We start from the raw sequence: 25007 nt of genomic DNA on the forward strand, positions 1-25007 counted from the left end.
GAAAAGAAAAATGTCCCCGGGCCAAGTGACATAGGCAAGAAACTATTGAAGACTATTGCAACTTAGAAGCATGTACTTTACAACACTAGAAAGCAGGTGGCAGGGGAGGGTATATCAAGATTGAGATAAGGAAATGAAAATGTATTCAGAACATATTAGGAGAGGGCTAGTCAGTGTAGATTAGGTTGTCTGTTTCTGAGTTGGACTCATCAAATGGATACACATCCACCACATTTTCTTTGCCAGTTGTCTGCTGACCCCATGCCTTAGCTACTATTCATAGTGCTGCTAGAAACAGGTAGAAATGCATGCCTATGTGTAACTTTTTAATACGATGGTTTACTTTCCTTTGGGTGTATACCCAGAAATTGTATAAGTGGGTTATATGAGACAGTTAATGATTGCATCAACAGTATTTGATGGTGAGGCTGGAAATAGGATCTTGAGCTTGGGTTTAACCAAACTCCTTATCCATAATGATAAATTTTCCTCTTTCTCTAATTATAAACTAATTAATTGTCTTACAGTATTAATTTCAAACTTCAGAATTTTTTCTATTCTACACAGATCTTTCCCTATCTATTACTAATCTTCATCCTTTTGAAATGTTTGCCCACTGATAACCCATCAAACTTATGCATAACAAACATACTGTTTGGGGTGTCGGCTTGGCATGGTGTTTTAATTTTTGTCACTTACAAAGCCAATGGCTTCTGATCTGAGACTTCTTTACACACTATGAAGCCTTCATCACTACAACAGCCCTTTCTGCTGTATTTTAAATGCACCCTGTCTCTCATTCATTACATTTAATCACATGGTAAATTTAAAAGATGAGTCTAGATAAAGAACGCTCGTTAACTTTAATGGGTCACTTTTTATATTTGGGTGAAAGGTCTTAAACCCTTGTAAATTAGGCCTGGGATTAATAAACCATGGCAGACATGATGGCAAATACTTATTTCCTAGTAAATCCAACACTCTAATCCCTACACATGATGAATTAGTAGTCTCCTTTCTGTTATTATTTACACAAATGACATTCTAGCTGGGCAAGTATGCTTGAACTCAAGACAGATCTCCAGATTAGGGTAGAGCCATATATTTCCCTACTGGACTTCCATATTTTAAAAAATGACTACAATAGCATGTGCACATAAATGCACAGGTCCAAAAGCAAACTTTATATTCTATGGGGAAAAAAAACAGACCGAATTAAGAAAATTCAGAGTTTCCCATATAACAGCTCAAAGTACTGCTGTGTGGTTCCATTTCACAAATTACACCTTTGTGATAAGATTCCTCTTCAAGAAAGCTATAGAGATCAATCAACTCCCAGCATAACATCCTTAATCCCGCTGTTTGATTTTTATAACTTTCTGCCATGCAGTGAGTCATTGCTTGACAAGTGTTTAAATATTATACATTGTGAAGGTTAAATAAAGAAATTATTTACACAGGAACATTCTTTTAAAGTATATTGCCAATTATATAGTTCCCTGAACACTTAAGCATCCAGCCAAGTGGAAAACCTTCAGGAAGTCTGTCCTGTACCTTTTTACCAGAATGCAGGGCACATTGGAAAATAGGTATTTAATCTCTGCAGCTGCATTTCACATACCTAATCTCACTCGGCAATGCACTCTGCCACTTCTTGTCATCCAAACAAAATGCAGGTAAATAATGGAGAAGCTTAGCTTAGGCCCTTTAAATATTTACTGGCTAGTCGACTCCCAGTTATACATGCTGTAGTGCTCGACTCAATTTCATCCTCGAGTGGTTGGCAGACAATTTGGACAGGCTTACTGAGAAGTAGAGGATCTTTCCTTGCTTTGCCTTTGAGGAGAAGCCATTCCCTTATCGTAAGTGAATTAGTTGAAGAACTTTCCCTGCCCATCCAGTGCATCAACAAATCAGCCAGGCCTGCTGCACTGACGGCTCACTTATCCCAGTTCTGTTATGACAGCAGAGTCCTCTGACGAAGGGTCCCCTCTGACCTCCTGTCCTGGCAGATGTGAATCCCCGTCACACAAGGGCCTCTCATTGCCCAACTTGAAGCTGGAGTCATTTGCTGAAGAGAAAGCCATCTTGATTACCATATCCCTCTGTTCCCCTGGGGCCTAAACCTATATGGAAAGAAAGTATTACTCCCTTGATGCCTGAGGCTATCTTTAAAGACAGAACCACCTCTAAGGAAATGTGGCCAGGGTACAATCACCAACTGCAAGCTGTGGCAGAAACCTGCCTGCTATTATTCTTGCCTGGGTTTTTATTGAAAGTCAAAGGATTTGTTTAATCCTTCCCTGAGAAGGTGATTATGGTTCTCTAAAAATGAGATAAATCTATATACACCAACTTAAAAATTTAAGACGTACACAATACAAAAATCCCATTGACATTTGTAAATGACATACACGTGTTTCTTGGTATGTATATGTTAGGTATGTTTACATATATGCATGTGTACATGTACATGTGCATGTGTATGTCTATACAAAGAAAGATCCTGGATGGATCTACTTTCAAATACTATCAGCAATTATTTTAAAGTATGGGGATTTAATGAATCAGAAATAAGAAGCTGGGATTTTACCATGAATTTTTGTTTTGTTGGAATCTTTACAACATGCATATATTGCATAAATTGCTGCTGTTATATTTAAGGACTAACAAAGAGTTTCTCCCTGTTTGCTTCAGCTTTTCTTGCACTGACAGGCATATACTGGGCTCAATGTTAGACTACGGATGGGAAAGCAGAGGCTAATCTCCTTTACTGCACCAGGATAGCATAAAATCTACTGAAGAGGGTTCAGAATGCTCTGTTGAACATTTCAGGAGCCTTCACAGGAGCTTGTAAGATTTCATTCTCTCTCCTGAATCTCTCTCTCTCTAAGCATCCTGATACCATTAGGAAGTAAGCTCTGCATGCTGTATGGCAAATGAATGAAATGCCTTTAGACCCTGCTCTTCTCACAAATATGACCCATGCTTCCCTTGATAGTCTATTTATAGCTTTGTAAAAAATATGTAAGTAGTATGAGAAAAGAATATTAAATCACCAATTCTGCCATGAGGCTCCAACATATATTCCCTAAAGACATCAGAAAACCTGCTCCTTGTTTTTCTAAGTGCAAAAGAAGCCCATCCTTCCACAATTACTCTCTTGTGTAGATTGGCACAATATCACAGCTAACACAACAGAGTACATGAAAGACCAGGTTATAACATCTCTGCTGCTGTAAATTGAAATAATAAACTTTGGCAAACACAGAGGATGGGAAATTCAATTTGACAGTCCTCTCAAAGCAGACTAAGAACAACAGAGGGAAGCTGACTAAATAGGATTAGGAGCCATTTTATTTGATTATTACACCATTGGATGAGGCAATGTGTAATGCAATTCCCCCAAATCGTTAATGCAGCATTCACAAAATAATGGTAGAAATCAAATTACCATTATGCTCTATATTCAAAGTCACTGAGTTTCAAACTTGGGAGGGGATTTTCTAACTTCCTCTGCCTCAAGAACTCTTTTTAAACAAATACATGGGTGAAAGTTTTATATACAAAAGTGATTGCCCAAAGATTGTCCACCATGATGGAAAAGGAAAGAATACAGCTGCTGCCTACCAGTATAGTTCTACAAACCCCTTTCCTCTCTAGGCCCTCTGGAAGATCTTCAGGAAATCCTCACTGCCAGTGAAGTAGACAAATGAGGAAAGATGGGAGATCATAAAATTCAATGCACATCCTACAAAATTAAGAAAACTGGGGGCGGGGGAAGAAGGGAGGAGGAGGATTGGCAGAGAATGGTGAAAGAAGTGACGTCAATACTTAAAGATAATAAAAATATAATTTTAAGCTGGGGCACTGGTGGCTCACGCGTGTAATGCTAGATTCTCAGGAGGCTGAGATCTGAGGATTGCAGTGCAAAGCCAGCCTGGATAGGAAAGTCCATTAGACTCATCTCCGATTAACCACCAGAAAACTAGAAGTAGAGCTGTGGCTCAAAGTTGTAGAGTGCTAGCCTTGAGTGAAAGAGCTCAGGAACAACACCCAGGCCCTGAGTTCAAGCCTCACAACCAACAGAAAAAAAAAAAAACAAATATATTTGCATTCATTTAAAAGATGCAGACTTGCCAAGTGTGGTGGTACAAGCCTATAATCCTAGCACCCAGAGGCTGAAGCAAGAGGGTTATGAGTTCAAAGCCAGCCTAGGTACATAGTGAGTTCCAGATTAAGTCTGAGCTCCGCAATGAGACCCCCCCAAGTCAAATAAAGATACAGACTTAACTCTCATAAGATTACTAATGATGTGATGAGGAAAGGGAAATCACATTTGTGCAAAGATTCTTTTGAACAGATTAAGTAATATTAGTCAGAATTTGCTACTTGCCAGAAGTAGCTTATCAAGTGTGCAAACTCTGCTACACTTAATCTTTACAAAATGGCTACTAAGTACATACTATTCTTATCCCTGCTAAATAGATGACAATGCTCTCAGAAAAGTTAAGTGACTAGTACAAAGTCTCCCAGACAAGAAGTAGCAGGACTCAGAGGTTGTTCAAAGCCTGACCAACTGGCTTGAGTGGCAATGTACCATTACTGTACTCATCAGCTTGTGCTGCTCAATGTCAGTCATCCAGCATCATTTTCCCCAATTGCTTTGTTGATAAAATGGCAGGAAGGCAACATTTCAAGTCTTCACACACAGTCTGTTGATATGACTGTTGCAAATATCCTATTGGTACTGATATTCTTCCTAATACTTTGTATAGAGAGTGCCTTGCAACACTTCAAGTGCCTCTATTCTAATCAAACCAGGCAACAGAATACTTCTATGAAGAACAAACTCCTCAAGTCTACATCTGAGACCAGATGAGACAGGATCACAGCCCACTGAGACAAAAATAAAAGCCAGAGCAGGTTTGCCAACCAGAATGTATACCCTCTAAGAGCTGGGAAGATAAGGACTGATCAAGCTGGGGTTTTTAGGGACAAACCTAGATATGGATAAAGACTTGGGAAGAGACAGCCAACTCCCAGATCACCAATAGTCCCAGCAGTAGCCAGAATAGATGAATGGAGCAGCAAAGAAGTCTGTCACCTGGGCAGGAGTGGGGAGGGGGTGAAAATTATGGATTGTCCTAGCAGAAGCATGACTTTCAAGAACTCTCAATCTTTCCAGAATTCTATTTAATAGCTTATTCTCTAAGTGTGTTTTGTGTCCAGAACCACTCCCTCTACTTTTTAAATAACTGAGAAAAAAATAAATGAAAGTAAAGTTGATTAAACAAAGGACACCAAGGGGAAAAGCATTCTAGGCATAGGGAATGGTATATGCAAAGGCTGAAAGATGGAAAACTAGCAATTTATCCCATGAAGCTGGAAATTGGCATAGAAGATGAAAAGTGCAAAATAAGCCAGAGAAGCCTGGTTGAGGCTAGACAATGGAGAAGATTTTTGCATCAATAAATAAGCAGATTTATACATGTCAATCAGCTTACCCTAGCTATTACAATGTCTGCTTATAAAGTTAAACACATCCATTGGAAGGAGCTCCCTGAACGCATCTTCAACTCTAGACACACTCTTCCCCCTTTCCTCCACGGGCACTTCCAGGTCTGCCTGGAACTGGAGAGTAGCATCTCCCTTCATTTTTATGTGATGATAGTTGTGATTGTGTTGAGTATCATCCGATTAATACTGGGGACTTTGTCCATTGAGGAAAGGGAGCCACTAAAGAGTTTCAAAGACATCATATGATCAGAGTGACATACATTTGTTGTTGTTGTTGATCATCAAAGTAATCAAAAAGGTGCCATGGAGATATTTTAAGATACCTAGTTTTGTCTCTTATGAGTTGAATGGTTTGTATGCTACTTGCCCTATGTGTCTCTATGTGGCAAGACCCTAAAAGGGTTTTTACTTTCCTTATGAGGCACAATGGAAAAACTCTGCCTGATGACATCATAAACATCTCTGAGGGAGATGAAACACATGAAATATGGGCTAGGAACAGGCCTCTGTTTCATACAGAGTTACACTCATTGTTTGGGGCAAAATTGCTTTCCCACTGGACTAAGAGGTAACTGCTACCAGCAGATAATATCTAGCAGTGGCTTCCTATCCCAGGGCTACTACTCTCTACCCTCTTGCCCTCTCCTCTCCAACAACCGATACAATGCTACAATATCCTGCTGACTTCACACTTGCAGGGGAAGGAAAGAGATCCAAGGTGACCTAGCCAAGCAGGAAACTGCAAGAGGATCAGAATCCTCATTTCAGCTCAGCATCCACTGCAAGAATCTTTCCACATGGACTACATTCAACCTAAATTCAACCTTTAAAAAAAAAAGTAAAACCTGTTTTTTCTTTTTAAAAAAAAATGTGCATATCCTGGTAAAATCATATGACTCTTTTCCCACATTTTCTCCTGATTGTTTGTTCTCATCTTTCAATTACTTGCTGATCTACTACTGTGCAAGCATTTTTCCCCCTCATTTACTGAGGATATCACTTTTTTCTCTTTTTTTTTCCTTCCTAATGCTCAACTAATTAACAGTCAAGAAGCTTTTCATACAAAAAGTTTTAACATTTTTCCTTCTGATTAGAAGTTTGAAAAAAAAAAAAAAAGAGCTGTTGAGTTTCAAAATTACTTATTTTCCAGTTTTCCATCCTGAACCAGGCCTAGTGAACAGGAACTCACACCGTCAGAGACTAAGTAACTTATCTTCTCTGGGATGGCCAGTGAATATCTCAGAAACAGGGTCTTTTAAGGCTAAGTTTTGGCCATCTGGTCTTGATCACAGGTATCACAATAGAGCCATACTCAGGAAAAATCCAAGCTGTTTAAATCCCTTTTTATGGTGCTGTCCATGAGAATTCAAAAGCCTTGTTTTCATCCTGTTACTAATTCATTCAACAATCACATTTGATAACGAGCTAAGCCCTGAGCACTGAATTCTGGGATGGAATATAATGATAAACATAAGTTACATCCTCTTTTTAATGGAGTGAATTTTCAACCTCAGTTGCATTTTGGAACTCCTAGAGAGTCTTGACATTTCTGATGCACACCCAAGGTCAGACCAGGGATGAAACTCAGAGTAAATTGTGTGTGTGTGTGTGTGTGTGTGTGTGTGTGTGCGCGCGCGTGCTATTCCTGGGGCTTGAACCCACGGCCTGGGCACTGTCTTTGAGCTATTTTGCTCAAGGCTAGTACTCTACCACTTGAGCCACAGCTCCACTTCAGGATCTTTGGTAGTAAATTGGAGACAGGAGTATCATGGACTTTTTTTTGCCTAGCTTTGAACCACATTCCTCAGATCTCAGCCTTCTGAGTAGCTGGAATTACAAGTGTGAACCACTGGCACCTGGCTTTACATGAATGGTCCTCAAGTGGTCCCTAAGGGTAGCCAAAGTTGAACAACAGACACAAACCCTCACATGAGCACTGGCACATGGAGCTTTCTAGTTGTTCCTACCTGCTCTAGCGAGTGAAGCTACCTAGCCAGGGCCAGAGGCCATAAGACACAAGCAAAGCCTATGGCCTAGAACCTGACTCTCCCAAGCCTTAGCAGGATAGCCAGTCAAGGCAACAGGATTGAAATTCAGTGCTTAAACTATAGTCAGGGCTGTGAGTGCTCATTGGACTAACAATAAATGTTCAAGAAAAGGGGAAAGAGGAAACCTGATCCACTCAGTCTGCTTGCAGATTTAAAGAGGAAAATAAATTCTGTAAGGCTCTAAGCAAGATTGTCTGGGATTTGCTAAGGGATATGAGTGGAATCCTGGTATAATGAGCTTCTTTAAATAAACAAACAGCTTTCTGGCTTTACAAAAGCCTCCGGGTACTGGAGAGGTTATTGAAAGTAAGATATGGGGCTTTACCTCACCATTGCTATAGGACTGGCCTTGCAGCCTCGACCAACCTCCCGTTCCCACTTACCAGAAGCAGTGTCCAGAAGAGAATGCATATTGTTCTTGCTTTGTTGTGATTTTTTTAAGTCCTCTCTTGTCATCCATTGGGTTTACCCTGAGTTGGCTGGAACTATATCATAAAAACTTCTCGTTTGCTCATCATGTTCTCCCCATTTCTTTAAGTTGTAACCCTGACTTCCTTCAACTCACTTCAACTGCCATCGAATTGTCACAAAGCAGCTAATGCTCAATATTAAGGATCAATGATACGCGAACAAATATGTATCTCTAAGATAAATTGTTTTTAAAAACCTTTATCATTGAATGTTAAATTGCATAATGACATAATATGAATTTTTTAAGCATGCACTCAGAAATGTTTTAAGAAGCAAATGATATTCTCAGATTCCTAAGATTCCAAGTGGAGAGTAAACAAGACTGGATTTTATTCACTAGGAAAAGAAGCTTTTTTTCCCCCAGTCCTAGGGCTTGAACTCAGGGCCTAGGCACTGACCCTGAGCCTCTTTGTGCTCAAGGCTAGAGCTCTACCACTTGAGCCACAGTCCTACTTCTGGCTTTTTCTGAGAGGTTCACTGGAGATAAAAGTCTCACGGACTTTTCTGCCCAGCTGGCATCAAATCACAATCCTCAGATCTCAGCTTCCTAGCTAGGATTACAGGTGTGAACCCCTTGTACCTGATTAAGAATCTTCATTTTTAGGGCTGGGAAGGTGGCTCAGTGGTAGAGCGCTTGCCTTGCATCCAGAGGCCCTGGGTTCGATTCCTCAGCACCACATAAGCAAAAAAGAAAAAAGCTGGAAGTAGCGCTATGGCTAAAGGGGTAGAGCACTAGCCTTGAGCTGAAGAGCTGAGGGACAAATCCCAGGCCCAGAGTTCAAGCCCCACGACTGGACCAAAAAAAAAAAGAATATTCATTTTTAATTCACAGGATGGATATGGATTTGTTTTAAGCAGTACTAAGTCATTACTATAATTTTACCAGTTTTTTCCTGATGCTACACAATTTATCTGTTCCCTGAAGGCTGCACCCTAAAATATGGTTTTCCAAGGAGAGATTTACAATGAAACCCAGAAGCTCTACACAGTCTTGGTTGTAAGGCAAAAAATCATTTACACACACGCAATCGTAGTTGCTGAATTAAACCATAAACGTGAGAGGTGGAGCAAAAGTAAAATAAAAGGAATCTGAGCAAGGTTAGTACCCAAAATTCATGCTTTAATTTCTAGACTAAAAGTACAGCCACTTCACCAACCTATCTAGGAATTGGCCAACTCCCCAAGATAACAAGTGGCAAACTTTCCTCAGACCACTGAAGCCCTGCTGTGCTCTAAACATCTTGAAGAATTCTCCTGCTAGCCACAGTTCCCACCACAAGTCCAATACTTAGATTTTTTCCATCTTAAAACAACTCAACCCAATCCTATCCACTATAATATGTGGTCAGAATATATTCTCCAAACCATAAATACATATAGTATGATTATCATGCATTATAAACATGAAATGAATTTCCCACTCTTTTTGTTATACTAGGGTTTGCATTCCAATAATTTTAAGGCGGTGTAACATAATTGTTCCTTAGGCCCTTTTTGTAAGGCAATAATATCTGGTTAATGTATACAGACATTTTTTAATAATTTTTATTGTGAAAATTCTGTACAGAGGGGTTACATGAGCAAGGTAATAAGTACATTTCTTATCAAGCACTGTTGCCTCCTCATTTTCATTTATTTCCCCTTCCCATCCCTTCCATCCCATCTCCACAACTACACTCCCCCCTCCCCACCCACCTAAATTGTGAAGTTCATTTTTCAACATAGCTTCTTCTACATCTCATTGTTGCAATGGGTCCACTGTATCCCTAGTTAAACAATTTGGTTTTTTTTCCCTTCCCCACCACAAATTATACCAAGATCAAATACAGTGAAAACAGGGGTTATACCATGTGGGGGGGACATACAAAGCAACAAAAAAAATCACCTTATAAATATATTAGAAACAATAGAAAAAAACCACTTGTTCTTATCTTGGGGTTCATTTCGCCTAACATCATCTTATCTGAACTTTTCTGCTTGTCTCAGACATATACTAATTATTGCAAATAAGGGAAACCATGAGACCTATCTCTCTTTGGGCCTGGCTCACTTAACTTAATATAATTTTTTCCAAGTCTTTCCATTTTCTAACAAATGTGGCAATGTCATTCTTTCTGATGGAGGCATAAAATTCCATTGTGCATATATAACACATTTTCTTGATCCATTCATCTACTGAGGAGCATCTGGGTTGCTTCCATATCTTAGCTATGGTAAATAATGATCTAACGCCATAGTAATCAAAACAGCTTGGTACTGGCATAAGAAGAGACCTCAGGACCAATGAAATAGAATTGAAAACCCAAAAATGAATCCACAGACCTATAGTCATCTAATCTTCGATAAGGGAGCTGAAAAAAAAATAGAATGGAAGAAAAACAGCCTATGCAGTAAATGGTGCTGGCAAACTTGGTTAATCACCTGTAGAAAACTAAACCTAGATCCTTATATATCACCCTGTACCAGAGTCAACTCCAAATGGATCAAAGATCTCGGAGTCAAAGCAGACACCCTGAAAACATTACAGGACAGAGTAGAAGAAACCCTAGGTCTCCTTGGCACAGGCTGAAATTTTCTTAATAGAGACCCAGAAACACAACAAATAAAAGAAAGGTTGGACAAATGGGATTGCATGAAGCTGCAGAGTTTCTGCATGGCAAAGGATATACAGACATTTTTAAAACTCAGAGTTATGTTACAATTTCACCAAAGATGATGCTTCCAAAATAGAAATAAATTTTAACAAATCATTTCAGTGGAATATACAACTACTAAACCAAAACCACAAAAGTCAAACTCCAGAAATATTATGTACAATAGTTTCCTTTTTTTCTCAGACATGTTTTGCATAATTTGATCAAATGCTCCTGTCACCTGCTATAGTTTAGGGGTGTTCCCTGGAATTTATGGGTCAGAAACTCAAATGCCAAAGTCACATTAATGGTATTTGGAAATGGAGCCTTTCGGGGGTAATTCAGATTACACAGGACCACAGAATGGAAACCAAGATTGCATTGGTAGCTTTATAAGAGGAGGTAGAGAGACCTGAGCTACCAAAAGCTTGCTCTGTCCATCTATGAGATGCCCAGCACTGCCTTTGGGAATCTCACCTTTACACTTCCCAGCCTGCAGAACTGTAAGCAGGAAATTGATTTTCCTTATAAATTACTTATGCTATGATTTAGTGGTAGCCATAGAAGAGACAATGCTATCACTCAAACCTAAAGTTTTCCTTCCTTTTTTGGTGCCACAACTTCATTAATAAGGAATTCATTCATTCATAGTCCAAGCATTCACAATCCTTGAAATATTAACTTGTTAAAATGAGATTTGGTTAGTTTAGAACACTCTATGAAAATAATCATCCCATTAGCCTTTTCCAATTCCCAAGAGTCTGAGCATTTATTTGGCTTGCGGAAAAGATATCTCATGGACTCGATTAACACAAGCCATTGCATGGAAAATTCTGACTCAGTGATACTTTCATGTAAACTCTAATGGGAACAAAATAATATTCATTAAAACCAACTTTTCAAAAAAAACAAATATAAGTGTGAGAGAGACAACACTGGACGTGTATGGAAGTTTAGAGTCAAACACCCCAAATTTATTTATCTAAAGATACAGATGAAAATTCTTGAAGCTGAAAGAATCAAAAGCATTCCGGTCAGCATTTCTCAGACAGAAGAGTGCACATCACAGGAGTGATAGCTTTCCTCTCCCAGGAACCCTGAGCATGCTCCCTCCCTGCAAGTAAATTCTACTTTATCAAACCCTAGGAGAGTCTTACACAGCAGCAGAGACAGCTCCCGCATGATTTTTCACTGAGACAGCTATTTCAGGAAGATGCTGTAACACTGACCCCCAGGATGGGAAGTCACCAAGTATAGATAGGGAGTCATAAAACTCTCCTTCTTGGAGTAGAGTCAAGGCCTGGGTAGTTGACTATTTTCAGATAATAATCAACATTTATTACATACTCTGAGAACTCTGGTCTTTTGAGAAGCATTAACTAAAGAAAGTAGGAAGCGAAATATGCTTAGAATTTTGTGCGTGAAAGCAAAAGTGGCCCAAAGGGTACAAAAATAATATTTTCTGTGCACTAGGCATTTTGCTAATATGATAGGCATCTCCAGGTTCTCTGTCTACCCTTTTCCAACGTGATCCATGACCTGGGAGACTATACGGATTGTATTGCTGCCAATTGGGACCAAGGGACAGGAATTTGAGGTCAGGAAGAGAGTTCAGGCAGGAAGTGGAGGGAGAGTATAATACAATAAAGTGAATAGGGACCAAACCAGGAGAGAACTGAGGAAGATGGAGAGACCAAATCAGAAAGATGAATTAAACATGATGCTGAGCATCTAAAGGGAGTAATAAAGCAAAGGGTGAAGCCCAAGAGGATGGGTTGGCATTTCTGGGGAAGGAAAGGCTGAGGAAGAAGAGCTCCATCAGACAGAACTGTCCATTCTGTGTTCTTCAAAGGAGCAGACTCGGCATGTAGATTTCTATGAGTGAATGCCATTCTGCTGGTCAGATTCTCAAAGGACTTGGTCAGGTGTCTCTATTCGTACAGCAAGCTCTCTATCAACAGCTGATAGCTGCTGCTTTAGAATGGCCTAAGAAGTCTGGTTAGACAGATGAAGTGTTTCTCTGTCTCTAGGTGCAAAAGGAGAAAAAGAATAAATGGTTCATAAATCTGCCGCAATGCTTCACTTCAGGTATTCCATTTTAACACAGTTTGTTTGGAGAAGAGATGGAATCATTAAGTCATTATAGCCAGAGATGCTTAAATGTTTTAATATAACTGGGAATATAAATCTATACTGTACTCCCTGAGTCCTTCCATTCACCCAAAACCCTTATTATTCAAATGTGCTCACCAAATTCTGCCTCAGGAAGGAAAAAGAACAGAGGGTAAAGGACTATTACACATTCCCACCATATTCTCCCCAGCTTGAATGATAAGCAATTGTGTGCAACCAGCTCCTCTGATGTGCATATGAAGTCTAGCAAATAAGAACATAAAATAATGACAGGAAGAAAACAAACCAAGAGCTAAAATTACCCATGGAACTGATTAGCATATGTATAAGAGACACTTGTACAGATGTGGGATGCTTTCTTTAGAATGTAAGTTCTCAGAGCAGTGATTCTTAATCATTTTTGGAGTTGTGACATCTTATCACTTATTTGCTTTTTATGATCATCACCCATCTCCTCCCAAAAGTATATTTTTAAATCAGAAGGAATAATTTTATTCTCAAGCATTTGCTTTTATTTTTATTCTCCCTAAGAATATCCTAGAAGATTAACAGAGCTATCTATTTGTCAGTGATTACAGATCCTGAGGCTGCTAGGTGTTGGTGGCTCACAACTGTAATCCTAGCTATTTGGGAGGCTAAGATCGAGAGGATTGCAATTCCAGGCCAGCCAGGGGGAAAAATCCATAAGACTCCATCTCAAAGGAAGAATCTGGGGCACAGTAGCACAAATGTGTTATCTTAGCTATTGTAGAAAGGAAAATATAGGCAGATCATGGTTAAGTGCTTGCCACGGCAGGAAATGACATGCTCTCTCAAAATAAGCAGCACCAAAAAAAGGGTTAGAGGTATGGCTCAGCTGGAGAGTGCCTGCCTAGACTTTAAATGCATACAAAACCATATACAGATGTATGCACAATATACAGATATATATACAATCCAAATGACTAAAGTCTGGCATACACAGAAGAGACTTTCTACAGTGTAACCTCTTTGAAGAATTAACATACCAAGAGGGTATTTCTAAGGAGGGAGTAATTCTGGGAAGAGGATGGACACATGGAGAGAGGGATGGTGGGTGGTTTCAGTCATAACACAACACACAAACATGAAAATGGAACTAGGAGCCTTAGATGGGTATGGATGGGATCGATCAGAAGGACGATGGGACAGGTGAAATTAAGATGCTTTATGCTTTTAAATTGACATGTCCTTTTTACAACTATATTATTTGCAAAGAATCAACCTACACAGACTCAGTGATCCATTACAAACCCCATTGAGCGGAGCTGACTTCATAGGCTTTCTTGATTACTTGTATGAATGCAAAAGAAAGGCAGTGGCATGCATAACCTTTGACTTTGCCATTTATCATAATCCAAGGTTTAATTCTTCTTAGAAGGATTTACTAGACGTTCTCTGTACATGCTAAAATCCAAGAAAGGATGCAGAGTAACATTTCTCTGGGAAAAAAATTAACTAGGTAATCTTCATCAGGTTTCATAGAGGGATCTTCTCAATTAACATGGGAATACATCATTCATGAATGTCGCTTGATACTACATATTACACTGCACTGCTTCTAATAAATATGAAGTTCTTATTCATCTTCATCATCTATTTTTAGGCATGTAGCAACCTGATGCTAATTAGTTATCTAACTAAGCTGCAGAAAGAAGCATCATCAAGTAAATATCATATAACTAACCAAATACTCTTCACCCTGCTAGTTTCTGTCCAAGGGATCTTTTTTTTCTCAGTGACTCTGAGTAACAAGTTGGCTTCTAAAGTGACCAAACATAAGTTTAACAGGGAAACGAGATGTTAAGGGATGATGTCTATATACAACACTAGAACTCAATTGTGAGAGCTAGAGAGAGTACATGAGACTTCTCCACACACCAGTCCACATATGTACATATCTCAATCTATAGCTTGAGAAACACTCATCTATTCATTTCAAAGCCATGGCTCTGTTTGACCCATTTGCAGGAAGAAAACAATGGGGGTGGGGGCAGAAAAGAGGCCATTTACAGTGTCTAGTAGTTTATGTAAACTAACTACCATTTGGATCCAAATCACTGACTTTTGCAAATTTATTAAGAGGAAGAGTGGGGGCAAATGCAGTCAAAATTCATTGTGACTCATAGAGTTAAGAAATGTAGGCCAGGCGCTGGTGGCTCACGCCTGTAATCCTCGCTACTCAGGAGGCTGAGATCTGAGGATCACAGTTCAAAGCCAGCCCAGACAGGAAAGTCCATGAGATCCTTATCTCCAATAAAACCACTAGAAAATGAGAAGTGGTGCTGTGGCTCAAGCGGTAGAGCACTCGCCTTGAGCTGAAGAGCCCAGGGACAGAACCCAAGCCCAGAGTTTAAGCCCCACAACCAAAAAAAAAAGAAAGAAATGTGGAGTTGGAGGTATGGCTTGGTGTTAGAGTATCAGCCAATGCGCAAAAGCATCAATAGTTCAAATCCTGTCTCAGACCAAAAAAAAAAGAAAGAAAGAAAGAAAAGTAAGGGCCAGGCACCAGTGGCTCACACCTATAATCCTAGCTACTCAGGAGGCTGAGATCTGAAGATCGTGGTTCAAAGCCAGCCCGGGCAGGAAAGTCCATGAGACTCTTACCTCCAACTAACCACTAGGAAACTGGAAATGGTGCTGTGACTCAAGTGGTAGATCCCTCACCTTGAGCTGAAGAGCTCAGGGACAGCACCCAGGCTCAGAGTTCAAGCCCCACGAATGATCAAAAAAAAAAAAAAAAAACAAAGTGAGGAAAGGATGGATGGGAAGGGATACGTGAGAATGTTGAAAGGGATGGCACCCATCAAGAGCCATTGGACTTACAATCGATTTTGTTGAATGGCAACTCCTGTGTACAACACTTAAATATCATAAACCTGTTTTAAAATAAGATCTGGCCAGCAGCTCACACCTGTAATCCTAGCTATTCAGGAGGCTGAGATCTAAGGATCACGGTTCAAAGCCAACTCAGGCAGGAAAATCCATGAGACTCTTGTCTCTAATTAATCACCAAAAAAGTCAGAAATGGAGCTGTTCCTTAAGTGGCAGACTGATAGCCTTGAGCAAAAGAAATTCAGGGATCGTGCCCAGGCTCTGAGTTCAAGCCCCAGAAACATAGAAACATGTGGGAAAAGGAGGGGGGGGGGGGGCTGCCCACATACCTACATGCACATAATCACAAACACACAAAACTCTCTGGCCTTTATGTACAGAATTATTTATGCAGCTGACACTCCTTAAAAATAAAGTTGGTGTTTTAGTCATAACAAGTATGCAAAAATAGGCCTCCAGACTAAATGATTAAATTCTACTTGGAGGAAGTGCCATCACTGTACATCATACATGCATTTTAGGCTGATATTAACCTAGTCCAAATGATGCCAGCAAGACAAAGAGCAAAGAAAAGGGTGGAGCTAAAAAACAGCGAAGGAAGCTCAAGGCAATATAATGAAAAGGGGCTAACCTTACAGCTAAACAGTTTACTTTTCAAAGACAGTACAAGGGCAAAATGCTTTGTGCAAAGAGAAAATTAGTTTCCAAAGTATATGCACTCTACAAAGAGCCAAGTTAATTATTCAAAGCAGAGGCCCATGAATTCCCACAATTTAGTCATTCTATTCTGACACATTCAGGACCAGCGAGCTGCTTCTTATCACTAAGACTTTGATAATTGGCTTAGACATATCAAATAAACTTTCTGGAGAATTCAGTCGTAAGCAGGTATGACATCCTAATAGGGGTTTTATTAGGCCTTTCTCTGTGCAGTAATGTATTAGCAATCACTGTGACATTTTCTGCTCTGGGGGGTTTTGGCCTTGCTCATTTTTTACACTTGCTAGAAAATAAATTTATTCACGGTAGAGATCTAATTCAATACACTACTCTGTTTACCCTGCTTTCTAAAGGAACAGGCCTATCAGAATTAATGAAAAGTGACACATACATCATAGAAGAAAATGTTCTGTCTTCTCATCCAGGCATAACTGAATAGCAAGAATCCCTTCTGATTCTACAAACTTGGGAATTCGGTCAGTGCATCCTGGCTGTCTCTTTTGCTAGTCAAGTTACAGCTTCTCCTTCCATATAAGAAAATGAAAGAAAGGAAAATAAAACACAGCTGAATTGTATGCATGAATTAAATTTGTCCTCTTTAGCAGCAATTATAGACTTTAAAAGGTCCGCTGAGAAAATGTCTACTGTTGACAGCTTAATGTACTTTTTTTTTTTTTTGGTCGGTCATGGAACTTGAACTCTGGGCCTGAGCGCTGTCCCTCAGCTCTTCTGCTCAAGGCTAGTGCTCTGTTGGAGATAAGAGTTTCACGGAATTTCCTGGCTGGGCTGGCTTTGAACCACGATTTTCAGATCTCAGCCTCCTGAGTAGCTAGGATTACAGGTGTGAGCCATTGGCACCTGGCTCTTATTGTACATTTATCATATAAAGAAAGAAACATCAACAGAATCCTTCTCTGAAATTTCTGATAATCGGTGTTTGATATTGTACGACTAGTGTCTCATTTCCACATACATGAGGACAAAGTTGATATGGACAACTCCATCCAAAATCTACAACTCATTTTAACCTTTGATTTATTGTCTGCTCCATTATGTAAGTGATTTTTAGCTCCATACATATCACAATTAAGAAGCCTGGCCAAGGGCTTAGTGTCCTTTCAATATACCTTCTCTACCTACTGGATGATTCCCGAAATTCCCCAAACATCGAATGAGATGCTTTTACCAATGTTAAAATGAATTGATGTACCTATTAGTGTTTAATCAATTATACAAAACCTATGAAGTGAATTTCATTATTTAACAGGTGAAAAAAATTAATCTTGGAAAAAAATGTAATAGCCCATCAATGATCCTATAGCGAGGAAGGATAGAATAGCTGTTTGGAATCTAAACATCTCTTAATAGAAGCAAGGACTTCATAATATTCATATCCCTTCAGCGATGAAAGGGATGGAGATTATGCCCTCCTCATTTTACCATAGGCGGCTTTACTAAATCCTTACAGTAATTTTTAGAAATATTATTAACTCACTTTATGTATAAGGAAGCTAGAGCAGCAGCGCGCGCCAGTCCCGCGGATCTGTGTCTTGCTTCAACAGTGTTTGGACGCCACAGACCCGGGGACTCCTCCTTCCCACCACCTCCTTCCCACAGCTCTGTTCTGTGGTTAGCTCTGTATTGACGACCAGCCATGACCTCCCAGATTCGTCAGAATTATTCCACCGAGGTGGAGGCTGCCGTCCACCACCTGGTCAACTTGCATCTGCGGGCCTCCTACACCTGCCTCTCTCTGGGCTACTATTTCGATCGCCACGATGTGGCTCTGGACGGCGTGGGCGCCCAGAGCCTGCTGAAGATGCAGAACCAGGATGTGCAGAAACCTTCTCAGGATGAGTGGGTAAAACCATGGAAGCCATGGAAACCGCCCTGGCCCTGGAGAAGAGCCTGAACCAAGCCATTGTGGATCTTCATGCCTTGGGTTCTGCCCGCACAGACCCCCATCTCTGTGACTTCCTGGAGAACCATTTCCTGGATGAAGAGGTGAAGCTCATCAAGAAGATGGGCGACCACTTAACCAACCTCCACAGGCTGGGGGCCCCTCAGGCCCAGCTGGGTGAGTCTTTTCCAACACCTCACCCTCAAATACGACTAGAAAACCCCAGAGTCCAGCAGCCTTTGAGGGGCCATCTCTGCCTCGCCTGACATCGGAGTTTCTACCTGAGTTTCTTTCTCTAGCCATTGGGAAACTTCTTAACGAGCCGCCCTGGAGCCCGTCCCAAGCCTTGGACCAAATGAAAATAAAGCTTTCTGGAGAAAAACAAAACAAAACAAAACAAAACAAAACAAAACTATGTCTTGGAGAAGTATCTTGCCAAGTATGTAGTATAGCTATGTGCTAGGTACATGCAGGGATAGAGAGGTTAGGATTCAGTCTAGAAGATGTTCCTATTCCACACACATTGCCACAAGAGCCCTTGGTATCTATGGGGTAAAAGTAGTGTCTGCAGAAAAGAGAATAATGATCCCAACCCTTTCCAGTGTCATCTCTGTACTAATTCCCAGGACCTGTGAATATTCGTTTTTAATCACAAAGGAGAATTGAAGTTTCAGATGCAATTAAGGTTGTTAACCAACTGACCTTGACATGGATTATTTTGTATTACCAAAGTGTGTCCAATGTGATGAAAATGAATCCTTGCCGGCAGAAGGAGGCAGAAAAGAGGGAACCAGAGAGAGGATAACAACAGAAAGATCCTGTCCCGTGTGGCTGTCTTTGAAGATGTTCAGGAGCAAAGGAACGTAGCCTCTAGAAACATGCTAACACAAGAAGAAGGGTTCTCTCTATAAGAACATCCAGGAGGGATGCAGCCCTTTGGACACCTTAATTTTAGACCAGTAAGACTCCTCTCAGAATTCTACTATAACTACACCATGATAAATGTGTGTGGTTTGGGGGTCATTGCTCTATACTAACTCACTAGAGAAACAATAGGAGACTAATACAGAATCCCTCCTAGTTAGAGAAAGAACAGAAATTGGCTGAACAATTATACTTGAATGAATTAACCCAGCCACATTTAACTGAAGGATTATATATAAACTCCCTAGGAACTTGAACTAGTCAGGGGGGGGTGGGGGGATGTTTTCTACATTAGTGAAATTTATGTGACTTTCCATTTTCATTTTATAAATGTCTTACAGTAATGTGAAGTAAAGAAAAGGATGAGAGAAGGGAAAGAAGAAGAGTATTTTTCAAGTTCCATGAATTTGAAGAACTGGAAGAACATACTAGAACAAGACAGTTAAGTAAAAACATCATGCCTTCATCAATTTGTTGTCAGTACTGAAACTTAACTTCAGTGTCGCAAGCTCTCACGTAGCTATTTTGCTCAAAGATGACACTCTACCATGTGAGGCACCCCTCCACTTTAGGCTTGTTGTGCTGGCTAATTGGAGATGAGAATCTCACAGGCTTTTTCTGATGGGCTGGCTTTGAACTGAAATCTTCAGAACTCACCCTCCAGAGTGGCTAGGATCACAGATATGAGTTCCCAGTGCCTGGTAACATCAGTGTTTCTAATGAAATGTGGCAGAGGCAGGGCAACTGTACCTCTGTTGGAAGTGAATGCTGTCAAAGAACAGGCCCTGCTTCTAACGTATTACCCATGGAAGGCTGCCATTGCTGTCCAGTGAACGCTTGACCTGTGGACTCTCCACAAGTCATTTGTGGCAGCCACCTTGGTTTCCCGTTTCTGCCCATCTCCCCTGCTTTCCTGAAACTTAACTTAGGCGTGTCTCTGGCAACCATGTACTTCATTAGAGGTGGCCACACCTAATGCTTGGTGCACTCTTGATTAGTCTTTGTTTATGAGGCTAGTTGCCTTCCTTTTTACTAGAAAGTAGTTGAGAGGAAAGCCTGCAGTCTAATACTGGAAAGGAGGTAGCAGGAAAAATCTACAAGGCTTCCAGACAAGCTTTCTCTTGTTCTTCAAAATAGTCCTGAGGAAGGGATGCTTTTTCTTCTGGTTTTAGATACTGTTTTTCCCCCCCCCTTGGAACTGCTGAAGAAAGTAGCATACATTGAGGGACAAGCCTAGCTGGGCATGATTGTATATACCTGGAATCCCAACACGTGAAAAGGTGAGACAGGAAGAGGGCAAGTTTAAGACGGGAGGGGGTGGGAAGGAAGAGACAGAGACAAACATCTATCACCAAGGAAGAGAAAGGAGGGGAGGGGAAGGCAGGGAGGAGAGGGAAATGAAGGTGTGGCTCCAGAGCACCATCCTTGAACAAAAAAAGCCAAGTTCAAGCCTCAGTATGGAAAAAGGGAGAGAAGGAGGGAGGGAGAAAGAAAGGAGGGAGGGAAAGAAGAGACTCGCAACCTATATAAATCATCTCTTAATGTAAAAAAACCTATTGGAGCCAATATCCTATCTAATCAGTGTTAGAACATCTGACCAACAAGATTGTCAACTGCTCTTCCAAGGGAGGGGACAGGCAAATGTAAAATAAGAAAAATGACTGAACGTCAGTTGCTTCTTGGAAGACCTGAGTGTCTAGTCTTTGAAATATGTATGGCTTTCCTTTTATAAGGTGGTCAATATTGTGCTACTATTAAAACATAATGTAAAGTTCACTTATCACTCATTTTTATTTTCCCCTATGACTTGGACTTTCTCTTATGAGCTATTATAAGTATTTATTTCCCATGGCTCTGCTAAAAGATGAAAAAAAATCATAATTACAACCAAGTTCAGACATCATGTAGAATAATAATGCAGTTTAAAATCCTTACTAGAGTGCTACCTCATTATACACAGATGGTGTCTATATGATGGGTAGCATGCTCATGGGATCAAGCAGCTGGGCTTACTGACTTTTGGCAAAACTTCATTTCGGGGATTCAGTAGGGAGTTTTTGGCCTTTGCATATTCCAGAGTTCAGCAAAGTATCATTTGAGCTCTGTCCTAAACCATAAAAGAGGCCAAGATGACTGCATGCACAAAATCCAGCTGGGCCTTTCCCTCAGATCTTGTAAGTCATCTCAGGCTCTTCTACCAAAGTCCATAAAAGCTCATTTTCTCACTTCCACTTTTCATTACTCTCTTTTCATAGGTTCGTAGTTTTAAAAATAAATATTCATTACCTCTGCATGTTAGCCCTTCCTCAACTGATTTTTACTTACCTTTCTAGATTTATGTCATATTCCCAAAGACCATGCTCCAAATGACATTTGTTCCTTCTATTTTCCTATTACAGCCATCAGTAGCTTCTGTGTTCCCAATGGAAACGTCCTAGCAGAAGACCCAATTCAAACTATTCATTTTTATCAGAAGAAAATGCCAGAATTACCGGGAATGGAAAACAATGTATCCGTTAGCCTTTGCTACCTCACAACTACCCTTAAACTGATGACTGAGTTTTTCTATGGTTTCATGGGCTGGCTAGATAGTTCATCTGCTGTTTGTTTCCTATGGTCCTTGTGCAGCTGCACAAAGCTGGAGGACCAGCTAGAAAGAAGAAGATCTAAAATGATCACACTCCTGTAGAAGTTGTCATTATTTCAGGCAAGGATATCTCGCGTCTTCTGTGGCTTAGCTCCCAGCAATCTTATTTATACAGTGGTCTGAAGGCACTGGTCCAAAACAATGAAAGGGAGTGGAGCATGATAAAAGGGGTGACATTGGTCAAGATGCACTGTACTCACAAACTGACATGTTGAATTGAAATCCCTTCGTACAACTACTGAAAGATAATAAAAATAAATTTTAAAAAGTAAATAGATTAAAATTAAAATACAACAGAGAAAGAAGAGGAAAGCTGAATCTACAAGACTTCTTGAGGCTTAGACTCTGAAACTCACACAATGTCACTCTCACTACCCTCTATGAATTAAAGTGAGTAACAAAACCAGCCCAGGTTCAATGGTATGAAGAAATACGCCTCTGGGATACATTCTAGGATGGGAGACACATTGTGGCCATAACACACATTAAATCTGTCACACAAGCCTATGACTCTCTAGAATGCTTCTGCCTAGGGATACGACAACATCCAGGGATGATGCAGATGGACGTATCAAGTAAAACACAACCAGGTTATGACAAAGCTGCCTTACTGCTGCTGAATATGGTCCTGAGGGAAGAGCAGAAAGTTGACTGTTCAGACAGATCTACCCATGTTAGCAGGAAATGAGGACCATCCCCATGATCCTGAGTCTTCTTATCTGCTTTTTATACCACCCAATTCAAGTGTCAGTATGCCAAGATGTGGCTAGTGCCCTAAAAACTGAACATATTAATCAAACACTTATGCAAACATTTTTCTAATTTACAAAGATAAGGAGTCCATTAGAGACTTTGATTGCTTGGTCTCCTGCTGTAAAAAATGAAGATCTATTCAAAATATAACTTGAATAAATGAATATGGTCAAGTTTGAGGATCCATGGGATATAGTGGGAAAAAAACAATGCTGGATTTAAATCCTGCTCCTGCCAATTACTAACTACTGACTTTGAAGAAAATTCTCTTTATGCCTCTTTTTCCATACATTTACCTGAAATGTTACCAGAAGTTAGAAAATAACTGAGCTTGGCAGCATATACCTGTAATCCAACTGTAATCTCAGGAGAGTGAGAGAAAATGATCTCAAGTTAGAGGCTAGCTTGTTGGAAGGAAGGTAGGAACGAACAAGGAAGGAAGGAAAGAAGGAACGAAGGAAGGAAAAGATGGATTAGGAAAGATCCTACAACATAGTAGTATATAATAAATAATTACTAAAAACTTTAGAAGAACATTATTGTCAGACATTAATAAATATATAATTTAATGTCAAATAATCTAATCTTGAATTTCTGGATCAAACTGTAAGGACACCCTGTTGATAATCTTGATTTTCTACTTGATTGGATTACAAAATGGCTTAAAGATGTGTAAAGCATATCAGTAGTACTGATTAGATAACAAAGGCTCTGAGGACTTAATTAGGAGGCTTGAACTCTGGGCCTGGGTGCTTTCCGTGAGCTCTTCATCTCAATGCAAGCGCTCTACCACTTGAGCCACAGTGCCACCTCCAGATTTCTGGCAGTTAATTGGAGATGGGAGTTTCACAGACTTTCCTTGGCTGGCTGGCTTTGAATTATGATCCTCAGATCTCACCCTCCTGAGTAGCTAGGATTACAGGCATGAGCCATCAGCTCCCGCTTAGAGTGTATAGTCTTTATAGAACTCTTACTGTGTATATGGAAGATTCTGTCTTTGACATAAAAAGAAAATGAGACTGACTCTCCAAGCCTTTGGGGATGAGGAGATGAAGTCATGATCATATGGTTGATAAATTGAAGAAGAAGAGCTAGCATCTAGGACTTCTGACTCTCAGTCTAATTTCTTCATTTCAATAAATATTTTCTAAGTCAAGAGAAATGGATAATTTCTATATGGTTTCCATTTCTCCTGGAGGACAAGTTTTGTTCTTCTCCAATAAATCCAGAAGTTGTTGAAAATAAATTGTCTGTTTGGCTTTCCAAATAGAAAGGGGAAAGTTGGGACTAAACTGCACCTTAGCAGAAATGTGACAGGAAATATGACCTTGTGGTTAAGATTCTAGGCTCTACTAGGCACTGAAGTTCACTAACTGCCTGAACCACATATTAAAATGACTCCCCAGCCTCATGCTTATCTGTAAAGAGAAGGGAGCATGCTATGAAACTTTACACAAAAAGTTCCCCCTGCATAACAAATACTCAATAAATATAAACCATGGTTACTCAATTTATACCTTTCTCTGCCAAATTTTCTTAACTAATCACATTGGAAAATACATGGCAGTTATTTAAGCAACATGAGATTGTAGAGCAGAGTTCCTGCTGTTTTCAGAATCATCCATGGTTCTCACATTTGGTTCTCTAAGTCACCTGTTGCCAAAAGAGAAGATAGGAAGCTTATTCCTTTGATTATTACCTTCAAAGAATAATACAGGGAGTTTCAAACATGTCCATTTATGTGTACAGTGCATCTTTATCAGAGTCATTTTTCCCATCATTCTCCCCCTCCCTCCTTCCCTTTCCTCCACTAGTTTCACATATGTACATTAATTATCATGACTGTATTTGCCTACCATCCTTCTCTCCATTTGTCCATCCCTTTCCCATTAGCCTCCACTCCTCTCAGACAAAATATTTTCGACTTCCTAATACCCTTTTTTGTTAAACTGTCTGTGAATTGTTCAGAGGAGTTATACCACAGAATCTCACTCCCAGGGATGATACTGATCAAGATGCATTGTACTCATAAACTAACATGTTGAAATTAAAACTCCTTTGAACAACTAAAGATAATTTATAAGTTCAATATAAGCTAGGCGCTGGTGGCTCACACCTGTAACCCTAGCCACTCAGGAAGCTGAGATCTGATGATGCAGTTTCAAGGTAGCCCAGGCAGGAATGTCTGTGAGACTCTATCTCCAATTAACCACCAGAAAACCAGAAGTAGAACTGTGGCTCAAAGTAGTAAAGCACTAGCCTTGAGTGAAAAAGCTCAGGGATAGTATCCAGACCCTTAGAGTTCAAGCACCCCATGACCAACAACAAAAAAGTTCAAATTTTATCACTCTTATATATACCATGCTTTAGTTAGATCATAGATGTGTGTATATATGAATATATGT

The 25007-nt window shown here is 40.0% G+C and overlaps 1 pseudogene; it reads left to right on the forward strand.

Moving 5' to 3' along the window:
* The first annotated feature begins 18001 nt into the window (after positions 1-18001).
* On the forward strand, positions 18002-18518 carry LOC122122613 (annotated as a pseudogene).
* Positions 18519-25007: the final 6489 nt, after the last annotated feature.

This window comes from Dipodomys spectabilis, unplaced genomic scaffold (genome assembly GCF_019054845.1).
Source record: "Dipodomys spectabilis isolate Male_0828 unplaced genomic scaffold, ASM1905484v1 ptg000006l, whole genome shotgun sequence".
NCBI lineage: Eukaryota > Metazoa > Chordata > Mammalia > Rodentia > Heteromyidae > Dipodomys > Dipodomys spectabilis.